Source organism: Triturus cristatus, chromosome 2_1, assembly GCF_964204655.1.
Source record: "Triturus cristatus chromosome 2_1, aTriCri1.1, whole genome shotgun sequence".
In the NCBI taxonomy this organism is placed as follows: Eukaryota; Metazoa; Chordata; class Amphibia; order Caudata; family Salamandridae; genus Triturus; species Triturus cristatus.
The window spans coordinates 839407324-839429351 of record NC_140581.1 but is presented as its reverse complement, the minus strand read 5'-3'; positions in this window follow the sequence as shown (position 1 = coordinate 839429351).

Here is a 22028-nt window from a genome sequence, read left to right as displayed (position 1 = left end):
TTTTTAAAAATGCGTTGTAGTGTCATGCGTTGTAATGTCATGCGTTGTAATGGATTATGCGTTGTAAAAAATGCGTTGTAAGTGCATGCGTTGTAAAAGTGTGCGTTGTAACGTCATACATCCCCCTAATATATTTCATTATCAGGAATGATAGGCTAGGTAGAGTCGGGGGAGGCATTTTTGCCATCTTCTGAAACACCCTTCAATGCAGGGAACTACCCAGTAGCTCTTTCTCTACATCTGAATGCCTTACTTTGGAACTTCATGTGCAGGACAACTATCCTATAAGGATTAATGCCATTTACCACCCACCAGGTGACAATTCCACTTTTATTGAGGAATTCATTGACTTTGTAAGTTACCAATCTTCACAAAGCGATAAACGGATCATTCTATGAGACTTACATCTTCACTGGTCCCCCTTGGAAGACTTGGCTACCAACCAGCTTGCCACATTTCTCTCCAGAAAGTCTCTCTCGCAACACAACTCTAAAACAACACACTCCAGGGGCTCCATGCTTGACCTTAATATTTCCAAATATGACCTGCTCACAGTAGATGACCCTATACCAGTATACTGGTCCAACCATTTCCTCATCCCTTTGTCACTTCACCTCTCTCATGTTGCAATCTGGGGCCAATCAGAAAGAGTGACTACCTGGTTTTGCAACACAAAGGGCATCGACCGTAGCAATCTCAGCAACACCGCTAAAAAGTACTACCAGACATCAGCCCCAACTCTGACGTTAATGACCAGACCACTCGCTGTTTCACTAGTCTATCTGTATTGATAGACATTGTATCCCCACTACAAAGCAAGAACAAAAGACCCACACCCTATGTCCCATGGTTCAATAAGTCCCTCTATGATGGAAGGAAAGATCTAAGAATACTGGAGACAGTCACCCTTTCATTTTTCTTTCACATCTCCGATATTCAAGATCATGTTACCACAAAATATCTTTAGTGAAAAATCAAATCACTTTAGAACGCTCCTTGACTCCACCAAGAACAGACCAAATAAACTCTTTGACCTAATGAAAACCACCGGCAGCCTTCCGGCCTCTTCAACCATCAAATTTGACGACCCAACCAAGAAAGCAGAAGAATTTGCACAATTCTTTGATGCTAAAGTTAAACTGCTTCTTGATCAGGATACACATCCAACCCCACATGAGATATGCAATTGGTACAGTTTTGATGTCATCGTTGAAGATGCCCTCCTTAAGAAGAGCTTGAAAACCAAACCTTCAAACCACTCTCTAGACCCTATCCCAAGCGACATTTTAATAGACCTATTTACATGCACGCTTCTCTACCGAACAACTCTGATCAACCACTTTCTCATCCAAGGGTCCTTTCCTGATGTTCTCAAATCTGGTCAGGTGAACCCACTACTAAAGAAACCCTCCACTGATGTGGTTGACCTTAACTTCAGCCCTACCACCAACCTCCCTTTCCTCGCCAAAATCACTAAAAGATGTGTAGCAGAGAAACTAACCCAACACATCAAGGACAACAACCTTCTTGATGAATTTCAATCCGACTTCAGTCAAGGCTGCAGCACCGAAACAGCACTGCTACAGGTTATGGACGATACCCTTGGAGTCCTAGGCTCAGTCAGTTCCTGCCTCCTGATCCTTTTTGACCTTTCTGCAGACTTTAGTACTGTTAACCACCACACACTTCTTAACACACCATATCAAAGAATGGGAATTGAAGGAGTAGTACTTAAATGTTTTGAATCTTACCTCATGGAGAGATCTCAGATGACTAAAATCGAAAACTTTCTCTCAACTCCAAGGGCTGTAGATCAAGGTGTCCCTCAAACCTCTATCCTTGCTCCGACCCTATTTAATCTTTACATTGAACCGCTTGGAGCCCTAGTAAGAGAAACTGGGATCCTCTATGACCTCTATGCTGATGATACCCAAATCTACCTCAAGGTGTCCTCCTCACACAGCATCTTAATTTCTTGCCACCACCCTTATCTTCATCCAAGAATGGATGACGTCTCATCACCTAAAACTGAATACCTCTAAAATTGAACTCCTTCTTATTTTTAACTCAAACTCTCCACCTCCTATTTAATCATGGATAGATAATCTGAACATCCTTAACAGTGAGCCTACCTTCGTTGACATTGCCAAATCCCTAGGTGTCATCCTGGACAAAAGACTTAACTTCAAATCCCAAATCAACACCATGGCCAAGAATGCAAGCTTCCAACTGTGACTTATCTGGGGGATCCATTGTTATATTCCTGAGCAAGACATGAAAACTCTTGTCCAATCTTTGGTACTCTCCATACTGAACTACTGTAATTCTCTACATGCAGGCTTCCCTAATACCAACCTATCTCCTTAAAAATCCATCCTCCACTCTGCTGCATGTTTTATCTACAGGGTCAAAAGAACTGACCCTATCACAACTTAGTTGATAACTTTTTGCTGCTTTCCTTTGGAAGCTAGAACTATATATAAGACTGCTTGCATGATCCATAAAGCCATTCACAACTCCACTCCTCGCTAACTAGCAAACAAACTCAAGTTATCAGGTATCTTTGGACCCTCACGAAATGCTGAGAATCTGCTGCTGGAATGTCCAACTTTCAAAAGGGAAAGAATCATGGCACAATCATACTCAGTTAATGCGACTAGAACTTGGAACTCACTACCTCCAATCCTTCGCACCATCACCTATTTCCGGATCTTCAAAATGGACCTCCAAACTCTTCTCCTCCAAAGACATTCTTCACAAGAACACTCCTCACCAAGCTCCCCACCAGGCATATACCTTCGCATTTAATGGCATGACCCTGACTGTTTCATAACACTCACGAGAGCTACAACTCTGTGACTTAACTTAACTTGACTTTACTGGTATTTAACTCTGCAAATATGTATTATGTGTTTGTGTAACCTGAATCGCTTTAACTTTTCTAAATATGTGACCTATAATTAATATCTAAAATGTAAATACGTAGCTCTCACCATGAGTAACCGTAGTAACTATACATTTTGTCTCGTTCTACCCTGCTACTCTCAATTTCTCATGTAATGTTCTTCGCTCTATTGTAAAGCGCTCTGACACCTCTGGGTAATGTCCAAACTATATGAAATCACATAAATAAATACACAAATAAGTAAATAACTACAATGGAATGACTTACCAGCCTTTAGCTGTAACGAGCTCTACAACACACGAGGATCCAGGCATGAAAGCCAGGAAACCTTGAAGACTGAGGAAACTATAACTGAAGAAGCAAGTGGAGAAAAAACACCAAAGCAAAGCACAACAGCACAGACACAAGAAGAACCTATGAACCTACACTGCAGGGAACTGAACGGGGACGAAAACAATAAAGGTGTGAGAATGCAGATCTGGGTGATGAACTATGAGGAGCTAAATGCTGAGAGCAATTCACAAGTGCTGCCAGGAAAAGGTGTACAGAAAAACCTTTTAGTGATAACTCTGACTACTCTGCTCAGAAAATGAAGCAATCTGACCCAGCAGTCCTGAGATCTCTGGCAGGCTAGCCTCTCCAGACCAATTCTCCACAATCTCCATGCTTGTGATCTGTTAATCCAAAGGATAATGCAAGTGCAATTCGGTATTGAGAGGATGGGTTAGGGAGTGGTGCTTTATCAGGCATGGGAATATATGCCGCATCATTTTCCTTTCCTTACCCTGAGTAGTTCTGGCCCCTTGATATACCTCCGTAAAAAAATATTGTCCAGAGATCTTCATTTTTAATTTAAGTTTTTGTATCATTAGAGAAGTAATTTAGCTTGGGTAGACATTGGTAATCCAGGTCGAACTTTTCTGGACAACATTTTTAAAAATGACGAATGTGGTTCAATGATAGTGTAATATTTCATGAACCATGAGACCAATAAACTGGGAGGTCACGTAGTTTATAGAGACAGAAAATAACTCCTCAGAGCAACCCTTCTGCCATTTTCTAAAATTGTGGCTCTATAATGATGTGTTTTAGCCATCATATTGGAAATTAATTTAAAAAAAAAGATTGTGTTAGGTTTTCCGTTGATTCAAATTTGTAAACGTGAGCAAAGCAGGTGGTAGCGAGGATCTTTACCTCCTGAGTGCTGCTAACTACAAAATCTGAAGACTCCTTCAACAAAGAAAAATGTGTCATATGCCAAGCTAATCTAAAGAAAAATCGAACATCAACTGTGGCTGGACAGAAGAGATTTCGAGATGCTGTAGAAATGGGGCAAGACAAAGTTCACAAAAGATTGAAACTGAGGGGTGAAGAGGATCAAATATTTAATCATTTTTACAAGTGCTACAAGTGGTATACAATAAAAAAATGCCTGGAACAAATTGTCATAAAATAGCAGAAACCAGTGAGTCACAACAAGAATCTGAGTCTTCTGGGAAAGCGATGACGACCAAACCCAATGCCCATCCACTTAGAAGATCGATGGCTACCCCTCATCCACTGCCAACAAATGATCAGAAAGCAGAGGATCTTCAATGTGTTATTTGTGGTTAAGCCAGAACATGGCCAAAGGGATTGTCGAAAGAACAAGGTACAGAGTATGTGAGTCCCAAAGAGCAAACATGTCTTTATCTGCAGATAGTTTCTTCCAAGATGAAGTTTTCAGCTGAGTAGCTGATCTAAACAGCAAGGTGAACATATTTGCAGCAGATTTGTACACCCACCCGAACTGCATGTGTGTATACATTCTAAAATATCAATGTACAATGAGCTCCCAGTAGCAACTTAACTGCAAGCCTTCAGTTAAGTTTGCACTCTTTGAAAAAGCAAATCAAGTTTTAAAGCCACTCTTGAGTGCTGACCTAGGGTTCACACTCAGTGAGATCAGAGAAACAATAGTCAACATTGATGAAACTGTATTGATCCATAATAATGAATTTAAGATTTTTCTGGTGAGAATGCGCAATGGCAGAATTTGTTTTTGTCAGTCTAACAAAAAGAAGGAGCCACTTATGGCGTTCTCAGCTGATCTGACTCCTGAAGTTCATGCTGCCAAAATAAGATCACAGGACGCAGTAAAATCAGCAGGAGTCATTTAAAGAAACATCCTGAAACATTTAGATTTTGGACGTAATGACAAATTCTGTGATGCCCCAGAGGTCGCCAAATCATGGGAGTCAATAAGAATGCCTGATGTTGTCTTAACATTTTTTACATAATTGTTTAATATCAGCAAAGCAAAACTGTTACAAACTAAAGTTCTTGAGTTCGGAACAGAAGCTGACAACATTGATGATGGCTTTGAAGATATAAGCGAAGAAGTGGAATGCAATCTCATGAACCGCCAGGGTTATGCTGTGCAAATGTACTGTCTTTTCCAAATCATGTTTTATTAATTACATCACGGCAAAAAGAAAACTCAGCTACACATGATAACTGTCCATGTCATCTATGACTAGTGCAAAAGTAGAGAGCTAATCACTTCAATGAATAGGATTGTTGTATCAACAAGTTGTAATGATGGAGCAGGAAGTTGTTAGCAGCTCATGTTGTAAAATATTGTGACTCTGACAGGACACCACTTACAAGTCAATTTATCAGGAAAGGATTGACAATTGCTGCTTTTGATAATTTTGATTTTGAAGACAGCTCTTCTTTGTCTGGAAGATCCAGCACACAATACTGCCATGGTGTTTTTTCAAGACTGTACCAATGAAGTAGCTGCTGGAAAACAAGCTGTGTCAGCTGTAGGCATAAACAGACGAAGCTGTAAACTTATAACCCAACTGCCTTCCCAACATGTGCATAATCACTACAAGCCATCAACATGTCCCAGTCTACCAGAAAGTGTCTAAGTGGCTGAGGACTCTCTTTTACCTGATGCTGCGGTCCACAAAGCTGATTTAACTGAATTTATCATATCGCTTATTCGGTGCAGACTGAAGAATGAAGAGAAGCCAGTTCCTCCGTGGGGCTGGAATTCATGCTCTGATCTCCCATAATACCATCCCACTGAAGAAGGTTACGTTTTTTTACCAGTAATACCATCTCCAGTCACAAACTACGCAACAGTATACACAGATCTAAAATAATTCCAAAAAGTGCATGCTCAGCTTGAATACCAGCTTATCCTGCCAATTTTCTGCAATGAAGGTGTTTTCTGTATTGTAGCTGACATTTTTATGAGCAATCCAGTAGACTTTGATGATCTTTGATGATTCAATGCACTTTCATGTCAACCAATGTGCCTTCGAATGCCAACCTTAGGGTGTTTATATATTGTCAAACTATCACATGTTCCAAAAAAACGTGACTTGTAATCCAACTTGTCTTTGATTCTCAAGTGTTAAGTAGTAAACACGAGTGAATCTCTCCTGAAACAAAACTATGGCATGATTTCCAAAACATGGAATTCCAAATGTGAGTTTTTAATAAACACACTCCGCTGAGTGCGGCATGCGCTATTTCCACAACAAGGAATTCCAAAAACAAGTTCTTAATAACCACACTCCACCAAGTGTAGACATGCAAATTCCATGCCGAAATACATGAAGAAATGCTTTTCCTACCTGACAGTTGCACGTTTACAGAAATGCGGCCTACTGCGCTGTCAGGAGCCGATTCAGGAGCTGCCAAAACGAATCGACCTCTCTCCGTCGCAACCATTGATAATCTGCAGTACACTGTTGGGTGTGATCTCTTTTTATTGCGGCCAGGATCAGGGTGGCAGCTGCAATGCGCCTTCTTGCGAAGTCGAGAACAACAGCCGCAAGTATTTACTGAATATACAAAACTGATAAAACAAAAGGAAAAAGAATCATAACCAAATAAAACAAAAAGGATGAAAACATTTAGGCACATCTAAGGCACATCCTCCTCATAGTTTCTTTTTACAATATCACTGTGCCTTTTTACAATGTCAATGTGGCACTTTCGTCACAAAGCCGTATTCTATTGTAACAATGTCAATGTGGACTTTAACAATGGCAATGTGCCAGCAAAATAAGAAATACACATTATATCAATAGGTTTATGTGCCGTTCAACAGCGCATACAAGCGGCTAGTCCCACACAAAGTTACATGCTTATCCTGTTTATCCTGTTGTGCCTAGGACCCATGGTGAGGTCCAGTACCAAACAAAGCAATGGAGTAGCTCAGAGCGATGGGGTTCCCCCAGATAAATTTAACCTAGAAAACGACCTTCGTAGTTTCTTCAGAAAAATTAGATTAACCAAATTCTTTGAGGGCAAAGAGAAAATACCCAGTGATAATAAATCTGGACTTAGACCAAAATCAGTATCGACCACAACAGGACCGATGGTTAGCAAAGATATAGAAACATTTGAGAAGGTCATAGAAAAAGAGCTAGAGAACATCTTAAGCCAGAAGACTTGGATAAAAGATAATTTAACCAAGACACAAAAAGATGCACTTCAAGCTTTAGAACAATGCAAGGAAATAACCATTAAACCTGGTGACAAGGGTGGCAGTATTGTCATCATGGATTCTATTGATTATGATAATAGAATTAAAAATCTTCTCATCAATCCATTACATTCTTCTTCTTCAAGCAGACAAGAATGGCTAAAATTAGGAAAACAAATACGGGATCTTCTTGCATTGGCTAAAGAAGATGAAGTCATCAGTAAGGAAGAATATAATTATATGAATAATGACAATCCAACAATACCAGCCATATACGGGCTGCCCAAAATGCACAAAACCATGGAAAATCCTCCTATGCGACCAATAGTTCCAGCATAAATTCACTCATAGACCTTTCAGTCAATATGTGGATACATTTATACAACCGTTAGTAAATCAACAACGTGCCTATATCAAGGACACAACCGATATGACTTTTAACAAATGGAGAAGACGGTCTTTCACGTCATTCCACTTTTATAGTAGATTGTGTAGAAATAATTGTAAAAAATAATATTTCTTTATTTAAAGATACCTTTTTTAGACAAATTAAGGGGACCAGCATGGGAGCCACGTGTGCTCCAAGTTTGGCCTAGCTTTATGTATCTGCTTTTGAAGAGAAACATATTTTTAATGAATTGGCTCCATATTATGAAAATGTGAGTAACTGGTCACGATTTATAGATTATGTATTTTTTTATTTGGCAGGGCAGTGAAGAAAATGTATTATCATTTATACAATGGCTTAATTTAGGGGCTGAAAATTTAAGATTTACATCATCCTACAGTAATGAAATGTGTGAATTTCTTGATATAAAAATCAAAAGCATAGATGGTACTTTAGCTGTAGAACTCTTTACGAAACCAACAGATCGTAACACCATGTTACATTTTGAAAGCCATCATCCTGCAAGTCAGAAAAACAACATCCCCTTTGGACAGTTCCTCAGGATAAGAAGAAATTGTACAAATATGCGAGATTTTGAACAGCATGCCAAAGTTTTAACTAGGAAATTCACGGACAGGGGCTACCCCAGACAAATGGTAAAAAAAGCATACAAACGTGCCAAATATTATAATAGGGATAGTCTCTCCGAGCCCAAATCGTGAAATGATAAAGCCAAGCAACAACTTGTTTGTGTCACGAACTTTACAAACATAAGTAATAAAATTAAAAATCTTATAAATAGAAATTGGAATTTACTTAATAACTCGAGCTCAATTACCCTGTCCAAACCTATCTTTGCAGTCAGAAGAAACAAAACAATAATAAATCATTTAGTACACACATATCCACAGACCAGAAATAGTAATCAACTCAGCACCATTGATGGTTCATCACCAACAGGAAACTTCCCATGTGGTTCCTACAAAAACTGTACTTCCATCATAAAGGGAACCCTAATCACATATAATGGAATATTCCATCATCAGACGAAGATGGTAAACTGTAGAACGAAAAACGTCATTTACTTAATAATATGCCCTTGTGAGAAAGGATATATTGGAGAAACCTCTAGAGAAATACGAGTGTGGCTTAATGAACATAAATCTGCCATTCGAACCAAGCGGCAAAATGCACCCCTGGTAAAACATTGGCAAGATAAAAAAACACCATATAGATGATCTAAAATGGTGTATTATTGAGGCAGTAACATTAAACATTAGAGGAAGTGACTTAACAGCAAAACGTAGAAAGAGAGAGCTGTATTATATGTCGAAATTTGATACATACAAATGTGGGTTCACCAGTAGGGAAGAATGGGAGAGAATCCTTTAAACATCTATAAGATTCTCTGCTCAGCAGTTAATTTAGTAAAATGGTTACTTTGGACAACAATTATGTAGTCTCAAAGTTTTGAGTAATATAACTAAATAAGTGAAATCAACAATAACGGGTAATCAGAGACAAATTATTGCTGAACGATAAACTTTACTTGTCATATTTATTAATTATAAATAGCGACGGTCTGGGCTATTACCGCATTGATATATGGTTCGTGTTTTTTGAACATATAACATAGTGCAAGAGTTATAACAGCATAAATGAATCTGATGTTTTTTGACAAATAATCCATGACTGCAATAAAATTTGTAGAACACATACACCATGAAAACCTACTAAAAGATAGCCGCAGAAGTGAGTAATTTGTTAATTAGACGCAACGGTAATTGAAAAGAGGTTGGGATATATGGCTCAAGCTCTTGTAGTTTTTAGAGCAATAAATTAGACATATCTAAAGATGGCCGCTGCGTTGAGGTAATAACGCAAGCGTGGTATAGGGAGGACTAGATTCTGACATACACATTAAAAGATGGCCGCTGATATAAAGAACACGTAAACGTGGTAAAATAGCGGTACATATAAGTACAGACATGCGCCCTGAGTTCTTCAAATTTATGAAATTAGACCCGTTCCAAGATGTCAGCCACGTAGAAAAGTTAAGCGCAACATGAAAAGTTTGTTTAAAGAAAAAAACTGGGATTGCTCACAATAAAAACCGAAAATTGGAAGTCACTTACAGAAAAGAGACTAATCCCCGAATGAACCCGATAATTTAGACATCTTATAAATGAGTAACAAGACACGAGGGACAACGGAAACCAGAGAGTTAAAAATAGGGATGAAACTTTCGATTTGTATTTAAATAAATAATCAATATCGAGAAGATCAAAATTAAAAGAATGTTGAGTTTATAAATGAAAGCGCATGAATCAAGAAACTAAATGTAATAAGTGAATTAGAGTACTGCTTTGAACTAAAGGGCACTACAAGATGGCCGCCAAATTGACAGCAAGATCATAGAGGTCTGTTTAGTGGCTCAGGAACATGTGATTCCAATTAGGCAATTAGGAACCAATTACACTGGGGATAAAGAGAACAGCAAGGAAGCTAACATTCAGATCCAGTCTGGAAAGGGAGCAAGACGGATGCATGCTCGAACCACCTCTTGTCCAAAGGTAAGGGACTGCAGTTTAGGAACAATAGGGGGTGGTCTCTCTTTAGTAAATTCTTAACTAAATCATGTCTTAACTTGTAGCTTATGGTCCAGAGTAACATTAAATAAGGACCAAACAGCACAACTTAGAAGCAGTGACAAGAGAAAGGTTTTTTATTTAAGTTTTGCTAAGATCTGGCTACAATAGGGTGATGAACAAAAGTAGCAATTGAACATATATTAAGAAGGTATTTCTTTGAAAAAATTCTTTAAGGCATCATAATTAAATACAACAGGAACAGAAAAAGTGTCCAGAAATAACATTGAATTAAGAAACCCTTTTCCCCAAAACTGTTTTGCAAAGGTATGGGTGGAAATCATTAAGAATATACATAAAAAAAGGGGTTTTGATAAAGAAACACAATTGTCAAGCTCTACATTGATACTGATTTAACTTCCTCACAGTATATTTGAAGGGAGTGATGACGTAAGCAAGACAGTGAGAAGTAAATGAAATCGGATGTAAATGAAATCGGATGAGAAAGACATACTTATCACTAAGGTACATTCCACTAAAAATATCAAATCAGTGTTGAGAATGAGTAAATAAATTATAAATACCCTTGGAAAAAGACTTTCTATAAAGGGTTATCAATAAATTGACGAGCCATAAGCTGGAATTAGGTATAAAGGAGGGGTATGGTTTCCCCCCCATTTTTTATTTAAATAAAAAAAAATGTATACATCAGAGGCCAAGAACGCAAATAGGAATATTCAAGTAAAATAAAAGAAATTTCCTCTTTATTGCAGTATTGACCTGTATCTTTCTATCAAGTGATTCTGAAGAATTCATTCTTCTATTGAAGCCAATTAAGAAAGGCCTATATAGAATTCATTAAGGTATGTCATGATATTTACTGATATTCGTTGTGTTCTCACACTATAGTTAAAAGAAGGGAATAGATTACTATATTCCAGCCTAAGGATTTATCTGCAAGTTACTAAATACAATAAGGATAAATGTAATGCAAATAACGCATTGCTAATGTGATTTTTGTTGAATAATGTATAGGCTTTCAGCCTAAAAAGAAATTAGGCCTTATGTATATATGTTTGATGAATAAAGTGACGAATGCACGACAGGATCCCAGGACTAGTAACATGTAGAAATATCCCTTTTTCTCTTGCAATTATACAGCCTAAGATGTCATAAATACAACAAGACTATTTTTATTTAAAACTATTGGAAAGATTTTATAAATGTATAAATGCATAGAAATAGACGTTGAATAAGAAAGGTGTAAGAAATTACATCAGATAGAGCACACTGCCCTGACAATAATGCTTAAGTTGTTAAATTAAAAGAAAATGTAAGAAAATAAAGGAATGTATCTATAGATTGGTTATTAATACAATGTTTCTATTTTTATTTAGACAGTTTTTTAATCTTGAAAAATTATTGTCCTGAAGAAGGTGACGATCTTTTCTAACACCGCAACGCTGCGCCAACAGCTTTTTCTTAATTTTCTTAATTTTCTTATGTACAATGTATGTTTTTAATAAAAAGCGATGAATAATGTTTTTAATAACTTGTGCTAAAATATTTTGATGAAATATTATGCTGATTAATAAAATAGATAAATAGAACATTCCCTTTGAACTTGTTTTGTTTTTAACTATGGGGCATTGTGTACAAATCAAAATGTAAATTTGGTAACTTTTTAAGATTAGACCTTGTAAAAGCTTGTTCTTAAAGGTTCCAGGGTTATCCAGATATAACCGGACAGGTAATTGGGGTTGAAGATACTGATCTTTTCCCTCTAGAGTTAACCGCTTGCATGCTCATGATGAGCCCAGCTCGTCATGAGGCACCGTGGAGCTGTGCTCATGACGAGCTGGGCTCGTCATAACGGCTGTGCTCCGCCCACGTGCGATTGATTCCCCGCCTGTGTGGGAGAATCAATCAGTGGGTGGGGTCGTGACGAGCTCAGCTCGTCATGAGCACAGCTCCACTGTGCCTCATGACGAGCTGGGCTCGTCACGAGCACCGTGGCGCCACGCGCCCCCCCCCACACCGTGGGGGAATTACCCCCGCGGCGAACGGGTTAAAGGAAAAGGGAAGTTTGTTTTGTTTACATGTGAATACCCTTTCCCTTTCCAAAATAAGGGTACCTCCTACATCACCTTTCATACGGTCATGAAAATGTCACAATTACGCATGGTGCCAAGATTTCATCCATGCAAAACTTTGAAGAAGTCATTCAGACTGTTCTACAGGTATCAAAGTCAGTGTGCGCCTTGCGATAAATGCACACTGTCTTTGACAGTTATCTTGAACTATCTGTCAAAGAATTTGAGAGAATCAGACGAATGTCTTCAAATGGAACAATTGACCTTGCCTGAATCAAAATTTCTACACCTACACCTTTGCAACTTGCTACATTCTGGTCATCAACATCAAACAAGATGAACTTGGAGATGTCAACTCAACAAAACATTGCTGATGCTTCAGTGAACACTGAATTTCCAATTATTGCAATTGGAATGATTGTCAATAAGGAGTTGGTGCCTGCAGAGAAAAAGTCAAAAGGTACAGGCTATATTGTTCAAGAACTTAACAGCAAATTGGAGGAATCTAACCTCTGAGTTGTTCCACATGCTGAGTGGGCTGTTCGAAATGGTTCCAATCAAGTCATTGAACTGTCAAATTACACAGATGTTATTATTGTGCTACTTAGATTTGTTGCAATGTTCACAAATCATGGATTGTCACAGTTATGGATACGTTACGGAACAGGCGAGAAAAGACACTTAATCTCTCTTCATATTCTGTACAGGAAACTTGACCCAGAGATGCCCAGTGTTCTTATCAAGGCACATATTCTTATGGGTGATGACACTATGAGCAAAATTAGAACAAAGCTTAGAGCTTTAACTGCTGAAACTGTGAAGCTTCTAAAAGGATTGGCTGAAACAGAAGAAGTATGTAACTTTAATGACAGGGAAAAATACCATGTTTGTGTGTGGAAAAGGAGCTCTGATTGCCACACATTTGACAATCTTCGGTACAGTGAGTTCAAGAGATCAGTCCAGCTAAATGACCTTCCACCAACATCATATTCTGTGCATGGACACATTAAAAGAGCGTTTTACTTGATCAGAAGATGTGTAAATGTTTTGGATCATGCATATGAAGAGAAAGATCTGTGTGAATTTGGTTGGGAAAAATATTGAAGGGGTGCTAAAACCTACAACATTTCTAAAGCCTCTACCCATAGAACTTACACATACATGTATTTGCAAAACCTGTGCTACAAAAAAATGTCCCTTTTGATAAGCTCTTCTCAAATGTTCAACATTCTTCAAATGTACCATGAGTGATTGCCGAAACAAATGAATAAAGTGAACTATGAAAATGTATCAGGAGTGATAAACATTATTTTTTTCTTCTTATTCAGATCATAAACATTTTTTTGTGTATACATAAAAGGCTTAAAAACTATTATTATTTGTTTAATTTCTATATATGTCTCTTCTTCCTCTATTATAGCCGCCATTTTGGAGAATGGCGGAAGGATTACTCTGAGGCGTTATTTTCTTTCTCTTTACAACTACTTGACCCCCAAAACCTATGTTTTGACATCAAAATGAAATATATATGTCTCATGATACCTGAACGACTACATCATCACTGCAACACATCTGCCATTTTTAAAGATGTCATTCAGAAAAATTCAGCCCAGATCAGCAATGTCTACCCAAGCTAAATTACTTCTCCAATGATCCAGAAACATAAATCAAAAATGAAAATCTTTTAACAACATTTTTTTTATGGAGGTATATCGGGGGGGGGCAGGATTAGAGCTTGAGATCTGACAGTTATTCCCAAAAGGCTTCATTTAATGGCGGTGGCCTTCTCTGAGAAATAGTTTGATGGCTCACACCATTCCCAGTCCCTGAAATTCTGGTAAGTTGATCTGTTCTTGAAGTGGCCAATTGTTTATATGTCAAAATATATTATCAACATGCAACTATAACATTTAATATTCTAAGATCCACATCTACTTACCTTGAAGATTTGTTGTTAGTCAATATTGTGCAGTTAATGTCAGTACAAGTCAATGTATAAAAAAATACTTTATATTTTTGTAGAACAACAGTTCATTTGGTGTGAATTATCCCTGTTTTTTTAGACTCATAGTTGGCACTGCTTCCGGAAACCTTTTCCTTGCAATAAGGCTTGGTATGTTGTACTGTGATAAATCCCAGATGATGTTCTTTATGGCTCTGGCAGATGCTTCTCGATGAAAATTATGACAAGGCCCAACTCCACTCCAAAATGAATATCTCACTATTAGAGAATAATCATCCTGCAAGCGATTGGTCAGTAACCTCAACCAGAGCATCAAGCCACTTGTAATGTTGGTGCTGATGGTCAGCCTGGGCATTCAAGTGATGTAGCTACCAACTTATTCAACATAATGGAACAGTGGCCATACTGTGTACAGAAATTAAATTACACAAGTGTAATGAAACACTTAGGGGGTCATTATGATGGTGGAAGGACCGCCACTGACGGGTCGGCGGTGGCGGTCCTTACGCCATCACCAAGCCTATCACCCACCGCCAAATTAGGATGGCGGTGGGTACGGCGGCAGACGCAAAGTCCGTCCGTCACTTCGCCGCCAAAGGCAATCACACCGATTGCCTGGCGGACAGTTCAGGGCCCCTGAAATGGTGGTGGTGTCTAGCAGGCACCGTCCACCAAATCAGGATGTGTGTTTAGAAAGGCCTTTCCATGGCAGCGATGCCGCCATGGAAAGGCTCCTGGGGATTGGGTTTGGGGGCCCGTTGCTGGCACCCCTTGTTTAGGGGGGTGTCGCTGCACTGGGGGGTACCCATGGTATCCCCCCATGGGTACCCCCCTGCATTTCCATGCACCAAGTGTCAGGCACCGCGTGGTGCCTGCAACGTAGTGCAGGGAAATACAGTGCAAGCAATTTAACATTGCGTACGGTGCTGCATCCAGCAGCACCGCCTGCAATGTTAAAAGCCATGGACGAGCCTGCCAGTATGGCGGGCACATCCTAGTCGCAGTGGTGGGATTGCCTCATGTCTGGTGGGCTGTCCCAAACAGCGCTAAGATACGGGCGGACCTTGTCCGCCCGCCATCATAATCAGCCCCTTAGTCCTTTATTTGTCCTTACTTTGGTTAGTTCTTCATTCGCGTTTTATTTCAGTTATGGCAACTCTTGTGCATCTGCCATCTCGCACTGCATTTGCATTTGTATTTGTTTACATTTGTAACGGCTCATGCCCCGCATTTCTTCTCCATGACATTAAGCTGCAGTGGAGTCAGTTGCGGCTTGGATTCCTTGGAGGCAGTACATGTGGGGCGTGGGATCCTGTATCGGCAGTAATAAAACTTACTTCGTATTGTGCCTGGAGTCTCCTGGTCTTGTGATTGTCACCTCAAAATATTTGGCAACGAGCAACAACTGTTTCAAGAGCCCAGCATCACCCGCAGACTATTTCGTTTTTTCATATAATTGCCGTCTGACCTGCCGGTGCCATTGCTGAGACTCCAATTCCTCCATTGATGTGGTGTGGGCAATCGCTGTTAGCCGCACATTTTGGCTACCATCCCCTACGCTTGGATGGGTGTATTGTTTGGACAGGTTTGTTCATTGCTATTGAGCCCTTGCTGATGTCCCTTTGCTGATGCGCTTTCACCAGTCACGCGCATTTCTGATCATGTGCAGTGCCGCGTACAACGAGACACACAATTACGACCTGGCAGCCATTTTGCAAAGGGTTCGTATTTATGTATTTGGCTGGCAGTACTGCTTCTTAACCTTGTTATAAGCGTTTTTACCACTTAAGCTTAAGCTTACAATTCCTAACTAATCTACTCCTTGAGCTATGTCTTTGTGTGCGGTCACATCGCTGTAACACTGCCACTGTATCACGAATTGGGGAGCACTGGATTGTTGATAAAGGCTATGCTTAAAGGTATTTTATGACATTACTATCTGTGAATAGAGGCTCCGTGCATTATTCGCTACAATTATAATATCCAGTATCCAGCAGTTTGTCCAAATTGAACCATTTCTCCCAACTCCTGGAAAACCTCCACTTCCATTGAAAACTTGTTTTCTGATATTGATGCTGAAAACATTCCCCACCCCCCAAAAAAGAAAGCTATACTTTAACATCTCCTGGGGAGGGTGATGAATGGAATGAATATTTGGAGGCGACCACAAGGCTTAGAAATTAATTTACAGAGCAACCAAGTGTACTGCTTGAAAGATTTAATTTTAATAACAGGAAGCAGACTCAGAAAGAGTCAATTGAGGAGTTTGTTTCTGCTCTCAGAATATTTTTTTCACAAATAAGAGGTTGAGAGGACAGATTTTGAACTTTGCTTTCTTTATGCAAATAGAAAGTGAAGAAAAGTTCCGATTGGAGCGGCGTCCGACGCCACAGAAAATCCTACGGGCTCTGAAGGTATAAATTCATAACAAAAATGTACCTCTTTAAGCATCTCTTTCCAGAGTTGAAAGCTAAAAGGGCAACCCCTTAAAGAAACGGCGACATTACCAGAAGTGACACCACTTCCTCTGGAAAGACAGTAAGCTGGTAGCACCAACTTGGTATTTAGTAAAAAAGACTACATAAAAGGAGACTTTGCACAGAGTTTTAAAAAACTTTCTTTCTCTATTTTTTCCTTTCATTAATTTTCTAAAGAACTCTTTTCATCAGATTCCGTCACATGACGTTTAAATGGGCAGATTGACATGCACACAGAAAAGATCGGCTTATCTCCAAGAATAGGTAATAAATTCCAAACAGCAGAGAATAAGGTGGAGCATTGTGTTTTTAATGGCAATTAGATGGTAATACCAGTCTATTTTGTTTTGTGTTCACAGTAATTTTTTTTTGGTCCTGAGGAGAACCCCCATACCGAGAGGAGGGTACGAAACGCATCGACCTTGGCATCCAAACAAGTGTTTTATTTTCGAATTAATACCCCTGGATATGGTGAAAAAAAGCAAAACTATTATAAACCATAGAAACTTCATCAATTATTAAGATGGATCTAACAGGGAGTTTTTAGAACAACATATACTGTTTGGGAACTGCTTAAATCAGAAGTTAAATAATCTATTCAGGCAGAGTCAAAAATCCATTGTATATACCAATGTTTGTGTTAATGTGTTAGTATGGAATGATTTTGATTGAGTTGTCTATAAGTGTTACATGTTTGTCTGTCAAGTGACTGTATTTTTTCATTCAATATTGTTTTATTCAATGTCATTCAATGTTACATTTGTACAAATTTGTTTGAGAAAAAAACTAGATGTGGTGTTTCACAAAAGTTTATATAAAAAAAACAATTTTTGTACTAAGGATGAATAACCAGAATTATAAAAACGTAAAAGTCGTAAAAATAGAATAAAAGAAATTGCGGAAACAAAAAGTCCCTTGGTAGCATTTAAATTTAGGACGCGCCGTAATTGAAAAGTCATAAAAATTAAGATGAGTATTGGCATGTTGTTTGTTCTCTTTGATTATCTGGGCTCACCCTTACTGATTAGGAGCCAAAACCCATTGTTGTTATTTGGCGTCACAAAAAGTGACACAACAGCGGCGCAAAAGTGACGCAAGAGGCTTGTAAATCTGCCCCTTTGTTTTTTCAGACAGGAGTTAGACTGTTTGGGTCGCCATAACACCCACAGTTTCAAGTTATACAAGATGTATCTCCACCAAAAAACAAGGACACTCTGAGATCATTTCTTAAAACGAGTGAGTACTGTTCCAAGTTCATTCAGGGATATGCTTTGTTTGTGCAACCAATTCGTAAGCTTTTGCAGAAAGGTGTACAGTTCATTTGGGATGATGTAGCTAACCAAGATTTTTCTAAAATCAAATCACTGGTCATTAACACATCAGCTGTGTCCTCTTTTGGTCCTGAAAACAAATGTGTGCTTACTGTGGATGCAACGCAGGTGGGAGTAGCAGCCGTTCTTTCGCAATTTTTTGACAATAGAGAACACACTATGGCCTTCGCCTCAAGCTAATTGAAGTCTCCTGAGCCACACTACAACACAATTGAGAGGGAGGCATTAACTTGTTCGTGGGCCCTTGAAAAAAGGTAAAACTTTACTTTGGGGCATGAGTTTTTATTTGTATACAGATCACAAACCCCTGCTAAATGTGCTTAATGGCAATGGTTTGGGAAAAGCTTATTTCTTGCTTGCAGCAATACAAATTTAAAATCAACTACATTCCTGGGGGGGAGAACTCTGTAGCTGATTTCTTGTCTAGAATGCCCCTTCATGGTGTTGAACAAATGGAAGATCATGAGGATGTTGGGTCTGTGGTGGCAACTTTGGATTACATTTTGAGCTCTTCTTGTTAAGTTTCTTGTGAAGAATGGGTGTCTACTTTCAAAAGATGACAATGTGTTATCTGCTGTAATTGACTGTGTCAAGAAAGGTTGGCCCAGGGAAAGATCTTTACCCACTCCCCTCAGACCTTTCTACCAGGTGGAAAATGAACTTTACATTGTAGACGGTATCCTCTTACTTAATGATGTCACTGTTCCTCCCACTGCTGTTAGTACCAAACTCATTGAGGCAGCTCACCAAAGCCATTTAGGGGTGGGGGCCACATGTAAACACTTAAAGCAATTCTTTTGGTGGCCTTCGTTAGATTCACAAGTTAGAAAGTGGATACCTGATTGCAGTACTTGTTTACTGTCGGATAAACACTGAATTACTCATTAAACACCTCCTCACACTGTTCCTCTTCCTGATGAAGTTTGACCTAAAGTTGCATTAGACTTTGCAGGACCTTTTGACATTTTGCCCAGAGGCAAAAGATTTTTATTGGTCTTAGTTGATTATTTCTCAAAATGGGTTTTTAGGAATTTGTTCTTACCACTAGTACAGCTGTGGTTATAACAATTTTAAGAAAAATGTTTGAAACTGAGGGGCCACCAAAGGAGCTGGTCACTGATAATGGGAAACATTTCGTTTCTTCACAAGTGAGGGAATTTCTTCAAAATCATCACATCAGACATTTAAGGGTGGCTTTATTCCCTCCTAACTCAAATGGTCTAGTGGATGGTTGAACAGGTTTCTGAAGGAAGGAATACAATCTGCTCTGGTGAGCATGGTGCTAGTGGAAGATGTTCTAAGTTAACAAGTTTGTGTGTACCATCTGACTTACCACACAACCACTGGTGTTTCCACTTTTTGTTTATTGAGCAAAAGAAAATCCATGTCTCTGGTTTGTCCAAGGAGAAAGATTGCCAATGTAAAATCTCTCATATGGTCAGGCAGAGAGTGGCTGCAGCCACTTTGCACATACAATTCACTATGACAAAATGCATGATGTAAAAAGTATTGATTTCAAGGTTGTTGATTGGATGTTGATCAAACATCACACTAGAGTTAAAAAGGGACAATCAATGTTTTCTGTACCTGTACAAATTGTGAAAGTTACTAAAGGCTCAGCTTTTCTTTATGGGAGAGGTTGGTGGAGCAAACCGGCCCTTGTGAGGGTAACACACAAAGGTCTCATTGATGGAGAAGGAGATATAGACCATGGCAATTGATTTGTATTCAAAAGTATTATCTCTTCTTCAAGTGCTACTTAGTCCTCTTCTGTTTTGTCTAGCGCTCCTGAAGTGGTTCTAGGATCAAACTTCCTTGAGCCAACAGTAACCGGTAACTTGGCAGAATGTGTTGAACCTGGGATCCCTGATGGTACTGATGCATCTGCACCTGAGGGTGCTAGTGCAACTAGACCTGCGGAGGTGTTAGAATTTCTTGCAATGTTTCCATGTCTGTGCGGTACAGAGATTTGTATATGCAATTAAACTTGTTTTGTCATGTTTTTTTATAAGGAGGAAGATGATGTAATGATAAACTTAGGGACATATAATCCAAGACATGCGATAATTATCGCAAATTGCGCTTAGCGCGATTCACATTATCGCTGTATTACATCACCGTGTTAGCGTCGTATTATCAACGTGTAACTAACAGGCGATGTAATTCCAGGGAATAACAGGAATAGTGCTTGAAATCCAGCGAAGATTTCACAGCGCTAAGGAGAGGCTTGCTGATAGCGGAGTGTGGACCTAACATGGCAATCCACCTCCCAAAAGCAGGCGTTACATACCTGCGATAACCGCAGTTAGTGCGGTTATTTCTATCGCTTCGCGGGTCTGCTGCACGGCTTGCTAATATCTCAAAGCCGTGTTAGTGAGGATTTGAATGTTGTTTAGCTAGGGAACGCCTACTTTGCATGTCATTAGCGATATTGACAAGTAGCAAGGAAACCCGCGCTAACACTTGTTAGCGTGTCCTTGCAAATAGGGTGAAAAAAAGATCGCTGCTTTTTTGGCGCTATGTGCCAAAAAAGCGGCGATGTTTCCCTTAATAATATGCCCCTCCAGCCTTTATTTCTGTTTACTTTGGTTAGTCCTTTATTTGTGTTATATTTAAGTTATAGGGGCTCTACTGCATTCGCCATTTAGCACTATATTTACATTTGTATTGTTTTAATTTGTAATGGCTCATGCCCTGCATTCCTTCTCCATGGCACACAGTTTTTAGTGGAGTCACTTGCAGCTTGGATTCTTTGGAGGCAGGAGGCAGGACATGTGGTGCGTGAGCTCTGGTAGTTTCAGTAATAAAACTTACTTTGTTTGGCACCTGGAGTTCCTTATCTTGTGATTGTCACCTCAACAACAACTATTGCATGTGGCATTGCAACTATGGGCAAATAGTTTGCATGTTGATAAGTATGTGGGACACCCATCTTATTCATGAAAAAAATGATTGAGCACCGTAAGCTATTTTGATTATCTTAAATGACTTCCTCATGACCTAAATTTATTTCATAAATCAAACAATAATTTTGACATGGGCTAAGTGATATTGAATGTTGTAATTCGTTTTTTTACTTAGGGGTGATTGAGTTAAAGACCGTTTTGTTTTCTATTTTTCGTAATAATTATGTAATTTTGTATGTATATGTTTAAAGTAATGGTTTTATATTTAAAAAACAGCAAAAGAAAGAAACCAAATAAATAATGTTGATATTTATAAATATGCTTACTCTCTTGTACTTCGTTGTTGCTTAGCCCATGTCAAAATTATTGTTTGATTTATGAAAGAAATTTAGGTCACGAGGGAGTCATTTAAGATTGTGTTGTTGTTTTCCCCTCTTCTCCCTGACCTCAACTTAACCTATATAGAGGGGGGTCCCCTAATTTTGCTTAGCTTTTATTGATTAACCATCTCGCGTTTGTATTCAGTTTACTTCATATAGGTGACTATAAGTAATAGAGCCCCATTCAGAGGGATGCGGGGCAAGCAGGAGCTACTGGGCCTAACTAAGGGGTGTGAAGCCTTTTACTCCTTATGTCTCGGGCTTGACTTACTATGGTTCCTGAGCAACTGGGCCAAGTACGCCTTGACTCTCAGTAGTAGCGTGGGATGAGCAGCCCAAGGTTTCTCATGGATGCATGGGGGTGAACACGGGCTCACAACTCAAAATACATTCAATAGCAGCAATAAATGATTGTCCAGTCAAATACTTGATTTTATGAAAAAAGGAGTGTTTATATATGAACAGAAAGTAAACTACAGTTTACACAAACAATACAAACAGTTCCCTGAGG